At 35.2% G+C, this 14,313-nt stretch overlaps 1 non-coding gene across 1 annotated transcript; it reads right to left on the bottom strand.

Moving 5' to 3' along the window:
* Positions 1–2,890: 2,890 nt before the first annotated feature.
* On the bottom strand, positions 2,891–2,997 carry LOC117283318. Its single transcript, XR_004514285.1, has one exon. It is a non-coding gene; the product is annotated as a U6 spliceosomal RNA (small nuclear RNA).
* Between the last annotated feature and the right edge of the window lie 11,316 nt (positions 2,998–14,313).

Here is a 14,313-nt window from a genome sequence, read left to right as displayed (position 1 = left end):
AGGCTAGGGAACAAATCTTTCCTTAGAGCTTCCAGAGCAATATACTCTGCCAAAACAGGATATTTTGACTTCCCAAGTCATGAGAGAATAAATTTGTGCTGTTTCGATACATTTGAATTACAGGTATTTGTCACAGCAGCCATAGGGAACTAATACACTTGTTAGTTAAAATGCACTGTATTTTTGCTCACTTGTGTATATGATTGCTTCAGGTATAAAAAGAAGGCACACAAACAGAAACGGATGTGAGCTCACTTGATGAGACCAAAGTTGCTCTTTACTGGTTTACTTAACAAAGTAAAATGATTTTATTTATAATCTCTTTGAGGGCCAACTAGAGTTATCTCTTTTTGGTTTTTTTTTTTTTTTTTTTTTGAGACAGGGTCTCACTATGTAGTTGAGACTGACCTGGAACTCACTATGTAGCCCAGGCTGGTGTCAAACTCACAGCGATCCTCCTGCCTCAGCCTTCTGAGTGCTGGGATTACAGGCGTGCGCCACCACACCCAGCTGTAGACATATTTTAAATTACTGCAAAATTTCCTTCAGAAAGATTTAATTAAGCAATTGGATTAATTAAGATTATTGAACATGTTACATAGCCAAAAAATCTGCTAAATAGGTAAATGCAGTAAAATTAGAATTATAGAAAAAATATATAATGCATTATGCAGTTTCTCTGCTTCCTCACCAGGCAATTTTTAAACCATTAGTCATATATAAACACAGGTAAGTGCTTGAGTAAAGTCAACGGCATTTCTTATCACTTGATTCTGTATTCTCCACAGTCCTCTTGAACATGGAAGTGCCTTACATCGGATGGAACATCCATCCGTAGATCATCCTGCCTATCTGAATGTTGTTCAAGATGCAGAATTTTAAGTATACATTGTTTTACTCACCAAATAGTTGTTGAGGGACTGCTGTATTCCATCCTCTTGTCAGTAAATGGAACTGTCAAAAATTCCTACTTTTTTCCAATATTTTGTGAGTCTTGAGAAATGTAAAAAGGAGTAAATACTACTTTCATGTAAACTATAATCACTGAAATTGCATCCAAAAACCAAAGGAAAGCTTCATCTCTCTTTCCTTCCTGCATGTTGGGAAGTGAGTCAGTATTCAGGGACCTACAGACTGCAGGTGCACACAAAATCGGTTTCCACATGAAGTGCCTTTTCAAAAATTAATCACCTATCACTACAAATTTCAGTGATGATTTCCTCTAATACCCTGGGTAAGCAGGACATTATCAGCTATAAGCAGGTTTTGCTGCTTGATAATGACAATGAGGACTCTTCTTGGTTTACATATTTACTGTAGTATACTTTTACCACTATTTTAGAGTGTACTCTTCTATTTTGAAAAAAGTTTACCATAAAAAATAAGTTTGGAAGCAGCCTTACACGGAGACAATTTACCAAGATTTCATCCAGAGCCCACACTGAGAGACTGATATGTACCGCTGAGTTTTGTTTAAATACAAGCTATGATGTCTGCTCAATAGCAATATTGCTAGTGGCACACTTCTAAGTAACACATGGATTTCCTATTGATTGAGCAATGTTTCTTAGTCTTTATCTTCCTTTTTAGTTCTGATGTTCTGTACATCAGTTGAAATTAGATGCTCATGTGTAAGTCTAGGGTTTCTTAATTCTATTCCTACATAATACTCTGTGAGTTGCTTCTCAGGATCCTACTTACTTTCTCAAGAAACATATTGCATTTAAACACTGTGAAGTCAAGCATTTTCATTTTTTTTAATTGAGTTTATTGGTATTTTCCAAGTATACAGTACAGTTACATTCATCATTGGGATCTTGTACCTTTACATGACAGATCCTGGTTCTTATTTTTTCTCTATACTCCTTCCCTCCCTTCACCCCTTCCACCCTTCCCTATTTACAAAGACTTTGTTTCCATTTTTTCCTTTTCTCATATTTTTTCATTTCTCTTATTTCCTTCCCCTGCCCTTCCCACTTCCCCAACACCTTTAGCCCTCTTCTTCCTATTTCATATTATCAGTTATACCGTTTGGATCTTGCCTCAATATGCATCCATTTTCCTAGGAATGAGTCTAGTTTCTCATTCTTTATGGCTGAGTAGTATTCCATTTTATACAAAAAAACACATCTTCTTTATCCAGTCTGCAACTGATGGGCAGATGGGCTGTTTCCAAGTTTTAGCTATTACAAACTGTGCCACTCTAAACATGGGTAAATATGTATCACTTTGATATGATTCTTTTAATTCTTTTGGAAAGATACCCAGCATAGGGTTGGCTGGGTCAAATGGAAACTCTAGTCCCCAGCTCTTTGAGGTATCTCTGTATTGATTTCCACAGTTGTTGCACCAGTCTGCACTCCCACCAACAATGGAGAAGGGTTCCTTTCTCCCCACAGTCCCACCAGCATTTGTTATTGTTCATTTCTTGATAGCAGCCATTTTTTCTGGAGTAAGGTGGACTCTCAGTGTTATTTTCATCTGCATCCCTCAAATGACCGGTGATGTGGAACATTTTTTCATATATTTATTTTCTGCTTTTACTTTTTTGTCTGAGAAATGTCTGTTCATTTCAGATGCCCATTTTTGAAGTGGGTTTTTATATTTGGGGGGAGCTGATTTTTTTTTTAGTTCTTTATGTAGTCTAGATAATAGTCCTATGTCTGGGGAGCAGCTGGTAAGCATTTTTTCCCACATTATAGGTTGTCTCTTAGCTCTGTTGGTGGTTTCTATTGCAGTGCAGAAGCTTTTTAATCAGATGAGATTCCAGTCATTGATTATTCATGCTAGTTCCCATGCTACTGAAAATTGTTCATAAAGTCTTTTGCTATGCCAATATCTTCAAGAATTTTGCCTAACTTATCTCCCAGCAAGTTTAGAATTTCTGTTTGAAAATATGGAATGCCTCATGAATTTGTGTGTCATCCTTGCACAGAGGCCATGCTAATCTTTTCTGTATACTTCCAATTTTAGTATACGTGCTCCTGAAGTGAGCACCTAGCATTTTCAAAATATTGTAACTACTCACACATGGGCTAATCATATTTACATTTTAATGTTTTATGTATGTGTATAATATCTACATCATTTAACCCTCTACCTACTGTGTCTCTTAGATAACATTTGAGAAAGAACAATACAAGAATTGCATTTGGCCCAGAATCTTTAGGTATGTTTTATTTATAAATTATAAAGGATTCTATTTCAGTTTTGTACAATTAAACCTCAATAACTAAGAAGTTAAATATACCATACATTATTTAATATGAGTTTTCTCTCCTTTTTACACATACAAATGCACCTATTATCTAATTAAAACCTACACTATTCCACAATCATCTAGGAATGAGTATATATTTAGCTTTAGTCCATCATCTTCCTAAGTCTTTATTTATGATGAAAACCTATATGTGGCCATAAAGGAGTCTCAATCACAAACTGGAATATAATATATGTGAAAAAGAACTGAAATCTGTATAGTTTTTTAAAAGCAAGACTAAGAATGTAGTTTTTGCCTAATAATCAGAAGAATTAAGAAATATAATATCTAAATTCTTAAATCCTACAACAAAAAATGTAAAATACAAAAAAATGCATTTGAATTTGTGTATTAATGTTAAAGTACATTCAACTCCATACAGCAATGAGGCATTTATTCAGAAATACGAAGTTTAGGTAATGAGGAAGCAGTAACTAAAAAAATATTTCCAGTCAAATCACTCATTCATGTTCTATTAAACCAAGAGCTTGTGCATTGCCGAGATCAAATCACATTTTTCAAAGTTCAGCTGAGAATAATTTTTAAAAGGATGTAATATAGAACTATAGAATATTCTTTGAGTTTTTCAGCTTTTAGGTATGATCATGAATATATTTACCACAACCTTTTCAAATATATTTTCAAAACATCTTGTGGGGTCTCAAAGGAACTATTTGATGAAAGCCATATCCCAAACTGCAGTTCTATGAATGAGTATGCAGTTATTCTGAGGCAAAATGACCCCCAGCCATTACAAAGAAAGATTTACCTCAGCAATGCCCAGTAGTAGGCTGGCACATTATTTTCAATCAGTCATCAATTTTTCTTGAAAAATTAAAATGGACAGGTCATGATGCAGAGACCTTTTGATAGATTCTTTTATGAAGAGAGAGAACAACTATTCCTCCAGGCAGAACAAAACCAAGGAGAATTTTGTGTAACTGTGGGAAACCCAGGGTGGAAGAATTTTTGCAGAGACTCAATGCAAACAGGAAAGATGTATTTGTTTCAACTAAGAAATAACCAAGTATGATTTTATATCCTAAAATGTAATGAAATTAATGTTTACATTCTGTCAACATAAATGATGAGTTAAATCAGATTACTTCTATACAAGTGAAATATTCAAACCTTGTCAAGCATATACTTATATTTATTTTCTCACTATAGAAATCAAATAGAATACCTGTTTGTTACCAAAAATTCCAACCGGTTATCTTTCAGCCATTGAATTTTCAAAAATATTAATCAGCTTCTCTTTCAGATCCAATAGATTCAGAAACTTCAGAAATGCACACTGAGTTTATGAGGAGTATTACATATTCAGAAGGAGTGGTTAAGACATGTTGACCCCAAAGGCTTTTCTTAAGAGTATCCCAAAAGTAGCACCTCAATCAGTTCCAAATCTAGAAGATGAGCTCTTAACAGTATGTCTAAATCTATAAAGAACATTTGTGAGTAGAATTTATTTTAAAATCCTTAGGCTGCAAAAATATTTAAAATTTTTAAAATTTTTCATGCCTCCCCTTACTTCCCTTAACTCAAATATTTCTATCATAGTGACCCATGATTTGGCTCAGTGGTTCCACTGACTGCCTTGCAAGCGCAAGGACCCAAGGTCAATCCCCCGTACCAAAAAAACTCTATCATAAAATCAGCTACTTCTTTTACAGATGATCATTAAGATATGAATTAGAATAACAGAAAGCATGAAAATGCAATGGAAGAAAGTTGCTGACCCAGGTTTATGTTCAAGTTCATGGGATTCTAGGGAAGTGGGGAGCTATAGCAGACTCATAGGAAGGGCCTGCTGCCTGACAGAGTGCTGTAAACAGCAAAAACCCTCGTTCTAAAATAGTCTGCAGTTTCTTTTCTTCTTCTTTTTTCCAAATTGAAGGGAGAAAAAAGAAAGTGTGATTCACTGTTGGGTAAACATATCGTCAACTCTTAAGATTTTCCAACTTAGGTTCTCAACAGAACCTCTTGTGTGGGGTGCCATGGGTAGTGTTTAGAGGAACAAATGCTTCCACAGTCAGTAATGAGGGAAAGAATAAAGGAAATGGGACTTGCTTGTAGATAAGGCATTTTTGTTTCTTTCTTTGGGTATGAGAGTTGAAGCCTGGATTCCAAGGAGTAAGAAAATGATGAAAGTGCTCCTGACAAGCATAAGTATGACATCAGCTGGTAGAGATTAAGAGGAAAAAGGGGGCAAAGGGATGCATATCTAATAAGGAGCCCTGTAGAGGACCCTGTATTCATTCAAAGAAGCCGTGACAACTGCTAATGTAGTTTTCGCCTTTTTGTCTTACTTATATTTTGACATTTATATTGTTCGAGTTCTCTAGGAAAACAGAAGCAGTAAGATGTCAATATATACCTAATAGGGGATTTATGATGGGAACTGACTCATGCTGTCATAGGGACTGGGAAATCTTAACCATCTACTGCGTGCCAACTGGGAAACTGGTGATGAATTCGGTTCAGTACAAAGAGCCAAGAACCAGCGGAGTCAAGGGTGGAAATTACAATTAGTACTAGAAGACCTGAAAATCGGGAGATGCAATATCTGGGGGCAGATGAAGACAGATGTTGCAGCTCAAAAAGAAAAAGAATGAATTTGTGCTTCTTCCTTCTGTTTCTGCCACATGAGTGATACGTGTCAGGGTGACACCCAAATGTGTTGTATGAGAGAGATCTTCTTTAGTTTACTGATTCAGTGCTACTCTCTTCGAGAAATATCCACAAAGACACACCCCAAAATAATGTTTTGCCAGCTATCTGGGAATTCTGTATTCCAGCCAAGTTGACATAAAAATTAACCATCACACATGGCAATTCCACTTTGCTCTCTGAGACTGCTTTTTTTTTAATGCTACATGGTAAATTGCGCTTTCTTAGCCATTTGCTTTGAAAAGTGGTGTTTAGTTGTATTACCAGTTCGTGACCCTGAATGTAACATAGAGCAGTGCTGAGGACTGCAGCCTAGAGAGATTTTGAGAGGACAAAAAGTGGTCAGAGGAGTGATCAAAGAAATCTCAAGCCAGAGATGATGAGCAGCCACTTAGGATAGATTTGTTAGACTTGTAAGGATCTTCAAGCTACTCAAATTTACCAAGGACAGGACTCAGGAAAAGGCCAGGATTTAGTCCATCAACACGAAGACGTCTCAGGCTGTTATATATTAGCTACCTTACAAAGGAAAGGGTGATCTCTGAAGCCATCAGTATTTGACCACATTCAGATTTCTTTGAAGAAACTATTAGGATTCTAATGAAAGAGTGAAATTCAGACAGCCGTTTGCTTCTAGAACTTTTCTACCACTTGCCGTATTTCCTGGAAACACAGGAGACTTCCTGGAATACAAGAACAGGGGACTCCTGTTCTTACTAGGATTACTTTACTGAAGAGATAGAGAAACTTGTTACTTCATATGTTAGTTTATTTACTGACCAGCATGCTAGCCTAAAATGCCACTTTTATTTGGATGAGAAAAACTGTAAATGAAGAAACTCTTTTAAAGCAAACTATAACCCTGAAGATTTTGAGTTGATTTTCTTTTTAGTTTTCATTTGTGCTCTTCTTTCCTTTCTTTTCTCCTGTGTGATAGTGTCAAAATCAACTAATGCCTTGGCTTGAACACTCATTTAAAGTGGCTGGACATTTGGAAAATATCAACTAGAAATAAAAATTGTTTGGCCTTATACAGAACTCTAACTGCATCCCATTCTGTGGTTCTTATTGCTTTTGTTCTTAATACCTGTTTTACTCTTTGATCCTGCCTGATAGTATAGCTTCTGTTTTCGAAATGCTATTTTCTTGACATTTTTAGTAGCTTGTTCTCTAACACCAGCAAGAAACGTAATTGAAAACAAGAGTGTGGGAATAATAGGAACCTGGGAATAAGCTGTTGGTATCAAATCACATTCTTGGATATCAATGCAAAATAAAGAAATATGCTCTCAGAAAGGTGGGTTGTTACATCTATTCAATCTCAAAGCCGTGCTAAGTCACCAAGACAGAAATTTATTTTTAATGGTTTGGAAAAAACATAAAGCTCAGTGATTTGTTTTAGTTCACAAATTTCCTCCTGCAAAAAATCTCTGGTCTGAAAACTTTCAATATGACATGTTAACCATTTCTTTATTCACCTCCAAACTGTACTTTTAACAGAGTAAGGAAATAACACCTTTTCTTGCACTGCAAGAAAACACCAAAATAAACTCATTTTTAAAAATCTGTGTTTTTAATCTAGGTTGAACCTGCTTTGGCTTCTTTTGCACAGTTTAATTTTTTCAGGATTAAGATAAGAAATATATAATTTTGCATTTATGGACTTTATACATTGTTTACTTTATGTTAAAAGAACTCAAAGCAAATATAAAGGAACTAAAAATGTTGGCACATGTAAGTAGCAGAAAGTTGATTTTTTTTTTTTTCAGACATGATCTGCTGTCTCCATTAAAGTCTCTGCCCCATCCATGTTTTCCTGGCTGGTGCTCAGCCCTGTGGAGGAGGGGTCCCAGCCTCAGTCCTGGAGAAGTACATCTCAGCAATCCCATTACCCTGGAGAATCGCTTATCTAAAAACAGACATGAGGTCAGGGATTTAGCTCAGTGGTTCCGGTGCCTGCCTCCTCGCAAGTGCAAGGGCCCGAGTTCAATCCCGATACCAAATAAATTCATAAATAAAATAAAAACAGACATGTGGCTTCTTTTTCTTTTGAAAGAAGTCATACCAAGGAGCTGTTTGATTTGGGAAAATATATTTTTGTTTTGAGAATTATTTTTCCTGTCCCTGAACAAGGCTCTGAAAACTAAAAAAAAAAAAAAAAAAAAAAAAAAAAAAAAAAGAAAAAAAAAAAAAAAAAAAAAAAAAAAAAAAAAAAAATGCGGGAACCGTGGTAATAAAACTACAAACAAAAATCAAGAGAACCTGAGGTTGCCACCACCATTCGGGAAAACACTGCTAATATTGATGATGTCCAGAAATACGTGCTTCTATATATATATAGAATACGGGCATATACATACACATATATACATAATGATTTCAAGGAAACAGTATCTAAGAATGAATTATATGATTCCACTTCAAGCTGAGAACAGAACAATTTGCCAATATTGGAAGCAAAAATAGCAAACATATCTATAGATAATTTGCTTTCTAATTTAAAATTTCCTCAAAAATGTGTATTTTTACACAATCCCCTTAAGAGACGTGAGTTATTCAGCCAGCTGCAACTTAGAAGTACAGTAGTACAGTTCAGCTTGTACTCAGCTCAAATGTAAACATTTGACTACATCGAAGCGCCTGTTATCTAGCTCACATATAATTTGCAATGGCTTTTTGTTTCTGCTATTGTGTGGTAATTTTCTAAGTGCAATATTTCTCTTTTCTGGAGTACATTCAGCTCCGTATATCTACTGAAAAATACACTATAGAAAAATGCATCTAATTTAGAATTTTCCTAAAGTTGGACAGTGATTCATTTAAAAATCGCATTTATTAGACTCAACTACATGTCTCGTGATTTAATAGCTTAGTATTTTTAATTTTTTTCTTAGCAAAAATTACAGGAAATAGAAAATAAAGCAATTTCAGACTGAACTGGAAACTTCAAAGGGATTATTGGCCCTTTAACACAACATCACAACCCCATCGATTGTGGACCAGACAAACTACTGACAATCAAGCGCAAGTTCAGTTTTCCATACCAGAGAAACCATTCGGTATTTAAACATGTGTGTCTTATTTATTTTACTTAAGTGTAAATAAGATCCTAATTGTATAACTGATAATGTGAAACAGGAAGAAAATGCTAAAGGTATAGGGGAAGTGGGAAGGGTATGGGAAAGGAAATGAGGGAAAGAAAAAATATGAGAAAATGAAAAAATGGAAACAAAGTCTTTGTAAATAGGGGAGTTTGGAGGGGGTGAAGGGAGAGCAGAGTTATGGGGAAAAAATGAGAGCCAAGACATATCATGTAAAGTTACAAGATCCAATGATGAATGTAACCAATAAAGTACCAATAAACTCAATAATGGCAAAAAAAGAGATAAAAAAGTGCAAGTTCAAAGTAATGTAAACAAATAATAATTGTCTAGGACTGGAGAGAAAGTCAAACGTCCAAAGAGGATTCTTAAGTGCAACATCATCAGATGCAATTTCAGAACCTGTTGAACTTACAGATGTGGCATGACCCAGATGTGTTCTCTTTAGATGGTAGTCCTGTAGCCTGAAGAACTGCCAATTTCACTTTTGAGGAGATATTTGAAGTCCCTTCAAGGACAAAAATCTAAGCTTCATCTGTAACTGGGAAGATCACATGAAGCACTCTGCCAAACTGTCTCATTATTCTTTTTTTTAAAAAATCAATCAGTAAATAATGAGTCTTCTAATTTTCCACGTAACCAAGTATTTGTGTCTTCTAAGATGGACATAGCATACTTTTTCTTGTCAACTACTGAAATTCAAAGCTCTCGGGTTTTATAAACCCCTCAGAGATTAATAGTTGGTACGAAAAATCCAGTATTTAGAGTACAGTGATATAAAGCAATATAATTGTTGGTTCCCAGGTTCCTACAAAGAAATGACAAAATGTGATGCATTTGCTTTCATTAACATTATCATAGCCCTATCACATTTGCAGTGTTTGACATTCTGTATCATTCACTAAATCAACAATAATTATTGACCTTTTCGTGTTCTAGAAGACGTGATTACAGGAGTAGCTAAGAAAGTTATGGTTCCTTCTCTCCAAGTTTAGAGTGTGTCAAAGGAAATGTGTAAAGTCTAGTACTGGTATGTAACATGCCCTGGTCTGAGCTCTTTACATACATCTTCTTCTTTCTCCTTTCAAGCAATCTCTATAGTATTGTTAAATTTTAGAAAACTTGTGTATACAAAACTCTGATAAATTTGAAAAGATTCAGTAAGATAAAGCTTTAACCTTAATCCATTTTACCACACCTATATATACTTTTAAGCAAAAACAATGTCCTTAATTATACTGTTAACTATTTCACAAATATGAAAACACCAAGTCCCAAAACCTGGGGAGGAGGTTGAGGAAAAGGTAAAAGAAAAAATGAAGGTCCTTGCCCATACAGAGTCAGCATTCTTACAGATGAGACAGATCATTAAAGTAGGAAAACTATAAATAGTTCAGGCCAAAATAATGTCTGTAAAGTACATAAAGTAGAATGAGTACATAGAAAAGGGAAAGGCTTTCAGAAAAATACCCTCTGAGGAATCAATATAGAATCAGAGACGCGGATTTGAAGAAACAGCCTATGCAATGCCCTGGGAGAAGACTCTAGAAGTCCACATTTTAGAAAAGTCTAAAGATGGTCAAGAACAGGAGTTAGCTCTTTCTTAGTTAACTCTGTCTTTCTTTATAGCTTGTAGTTTAAGGTGATTTTTATATTTTAATGATTAAAATATAAAACTATAAACTTTGTGATATTAAAATTATAGGAAATTCTATTTCAGTGACACATAAAACTTTGTTAGAACACAGTGTGCTCACGTGCTTGCAGAGCGCTCAGCTTCTGTGAAAGTCCAGCAATGGCAGAATGGAAACAGTATGACAAAGACTATATGGCATTAAAAAACCTAAAATATTTACTATCTCTGAAAATTAAGGGGATTATTGAAGCAGACTTCTGGATTTGTCAGAGTAGGTCACGGAGGTGTGAAGGTGTGGCCTCGTCCCCGGTCCCTTCTCTCTGTCACTGCTCCCCTGCACTGCTTCCTGTTCACAATGAATTCAACAACTTTGCTCTGCCATGAGCTTCCACCATGATGTTCCTGCCTTGGATCCAGTCAGCCACGGACTGAATCCCCTGATGCCATGAGCAAAAATAAACCCTCTTTCTTTAAGTTGTATATGTCAGTTATGTGGTCCCAGTGACAAGAAAGCTGACTAATATACTACCTGTGCTTTACAGTAAGTTTCATAACCCAGGACGAAGGACAGTGTGAATAATCGTGGAAAGAAACAGGTGATAAAGCAAGTCGATGAATATAGATCACTTCATTTTAGAGGATTCGATTTAAATATTCAAAAGGTCTTCACGGACATTTTGTGGAAAAGAAAAGGAATAAAATAGGAGAAAAGCTAGCATATTGTTCTATTAAAGAAAGATTTGATTGAGTTCTAAGCTCCTGTAACAGCAGAGAAATTGGGAGAAGCATCTATTTAGAATAAGTAGGACTGGTTGGTAGCCTAAAAATTAGATGTCATGGCAGGGGTATAGGTAAAAAATGAGAGCCAAGACCTGTCACATAAAGGTACAAGATCCCAATGATGAATGTAATTGTACTGTATACCTAAAATGTACCAATAAACTCAGTGAGAAAAAGAATTAGATGTCACAAAGAGAAAGTAGGCAAGACTACCAAGATTCTAGACTTACCAATGGGACATCTTTGAGGATGTTTACCTAAAATGGAGATTTCAAACTAATTAGGGTTTCTTTTTGTTTTTTATTTTGTTGTTGCTGTTTTGTTGTTGCTGTTGTTGTTGTTGTTTGTACCGGGGATCAAACTCAGGTCCTTGAGCTTTCAAACTGATAAGTTCTAAGGAAGTTCAAGAACTCTGTTTTATACACAGTAAGTAGATTGTATTAAACTTCTAATAGTTAATGCCAGCTACTCTAGACAGCATATGGGCCTAAAAGCCAATGGGGAACATTACTGTACAGGTTAAATTAAAGCTGTGAAGCTGCATGGAATCATTTGAAGATGCGATGTGTAGATGCGATGTGTAGAAAGAGGAGAGAAGCCAGAAGAGACTTGTACCCCAAAGATTCTCCATATTCAATGTCCTGATGATCAGAAATAAACCTAAGTATCCAGTGAGGAGGAAAGTAAGCCAGGAGATTTTAGCCAACTGAAGAAAGTGTTTCAAACATGAGTTTATTTCAAGTACTGAGTGGAAGGGGACATGAGAGTTCTTACACGCAAAACACTGCCTTATTGTTGTATATTTTTTGTGATTACTTCTTCTTCTTAGTGAAGAAGATCCTACAATTTTTCAAAATTATATTTTTGTGAAAATAAAACTATCAGCAAATCCAGAAAATATCATTCCATGAGTTCAGAAGATTCAGAATTCGCTTTGTAATCACATTTGCAGAGTCAAAAAATAGAAGGTGTCAAGTTTCCTCTCAATAACTCAATGTGCAATATTGTACACACATATCCATTGTATCCCCAACATTTCTTTATTGGTACTTTGATAGGAATCTGAAGAATGAGGAACAATGAAAAGAAAGACAGGAGATGCATAAGCCCCAGTAAAAAGTCCCCTCCAATTATTTACTGTCACTATTTTTTCTAAAATTTCTAGAAAAATGTTCTTCTATGTGTGAGGAGTTGAAAGGCAGTAAAATAAATGATTTAAGAACCCACAGTAGTAGACAAATTAATCAACTTTGTGTATATGGTCCAGTAAAAAAGAAAAATTTTTCTTGTAATTTTTATTTTTATGGGGAAAAATACATTTAAAATGTTGTTTTACCCCATGTAGGAGTTTTGAAAACATATTCATATTTCAAGATTATTTAACTCACTAGCTGTAGTTTTTGAGCAATTAGCCATGTTAGTTGGTATTATAGCCTCATTTTTATAGGTTCTGTAGTTTATTACTATTTAAAGGAAGAATGGTAGCCAGCTTGCATAGTAGCTTTACAACAGTCAAGAGAATAACCTGTGTAATATTTAATGGTGTAATGTACTAAAAGTACTTTATTGAAAGTAATTTCTAATTGTAATCCTTTCCCTCAGTGTGTTCTACTTAATACATATCAACCATGGGATTCTGCCAAAAAAAAATTAGACTATTTTAAAATAATACAAAATAACCACTATGGAAGTGATTATTCAGGAAAAAATTCAAAGATCTATTGCTATTAACTAAAATAGAAAAACCTTGCATATTAAAAAAATCCTGCATAATGTTAGCCAGAGATTATCTTTCCTGTATGCATTTATTATTTTGTAGAACATCCTGAGATTCCCAAGGTTGACTGGAACTCAGCAATCAATATTGCTTGAGTGATTTCTAAGATGCAAACTCTATACTAAGGATTGAGTTAGAGGCAAAGGCTCTTTTCCCTCTCTGCAGGAACTTACATCCCATTGGAGAAAGCATGCTAGCAAGCAGAGAGTTCTAATCCAAAGTGTAAGGTTACATGCTACTTCCCAAAGATGCCAGTTAAAATCACTCACCTCCATGGATTAAGTAGACAAACCAAATACATAGGTAACTTTCAAAGTGTGCTATGTATGTTAGTACCAAACATCAAATCAATTTTTGTTTATGGATATGAGATCATAAAGGAATTACAAGTGGATAATCTCACCCAAGGTTTCACATCTAAAATCGTAAGTAAAGATTCAACATCTCATCACTGCATCACCCCATATACTCATAATTTTCTACCTCGATATAGAACTTTAAATCACAGCCTCCCACTGCCAATTCAGTTATTTCAACCAGCAAAAGCATGGAAAAAGTTACAATGACCACACACTAAACATGAATCCAAATGTCTTCTAGTGTCTCTGTTATTTTAATGTAAGTATTAACCTTTTTTCAAAGGCTTCTCCAATTTTATGCTGAACATTATGAATGTTCAAACTTCCTTAATTAAAACTAAGTAGAATGACTTCAAAATCAGGGTAACTTTTAAGCCAGAAATGTCTCTGTCTGGTTTTGATTTCCATGACTCTTTATCCATACAACAAATTCTTCAACTTCCCATTCACTGGTTAGGTTAGGTGCTCTTCATTACAAGACAATTTAAAATTTCTTGTCACTGATAGGCCTATTGCTTGGGTAGGGCTGGGAAAAATCCATGATCACCAAGAGACCACCCTGAGCCCTGAGTCACTGAGTATAATAAAAATCCATAACAGAAATGTGTTTTATGTTAGAGCTATGGTTTGCAAATGGTGCGCATTAGCCCCAAAATGATTCTTGAGGTGGAAGCTTGGTCCCCAGTGTGACAATGTTGAAAGAAACCTTCAGGAGGTTGGGACTCATGGTC

Source organism: Fukomys damarensis, unplaced genomic scaffold (genome assembly GCF_012274545.1).
Source record: "Fukomys damarensis isolate Sample0158 unplaced genomic scaffold, DMR_v1.0_HiC HiC_scaffold_24, whole genome shotgun sequence".
Lineage (NCBI taxonomy): Eukaryota > Metazoa > Chordata > Mammalia > Rodentia > Bathyergidae > Fukomys > Fukomys damarensis.
The sequence above is the reverse complement of the archived record's forward strand: the minus strand, read 5'-3'. Positions and strand labels throughout refer to the sequence as shown.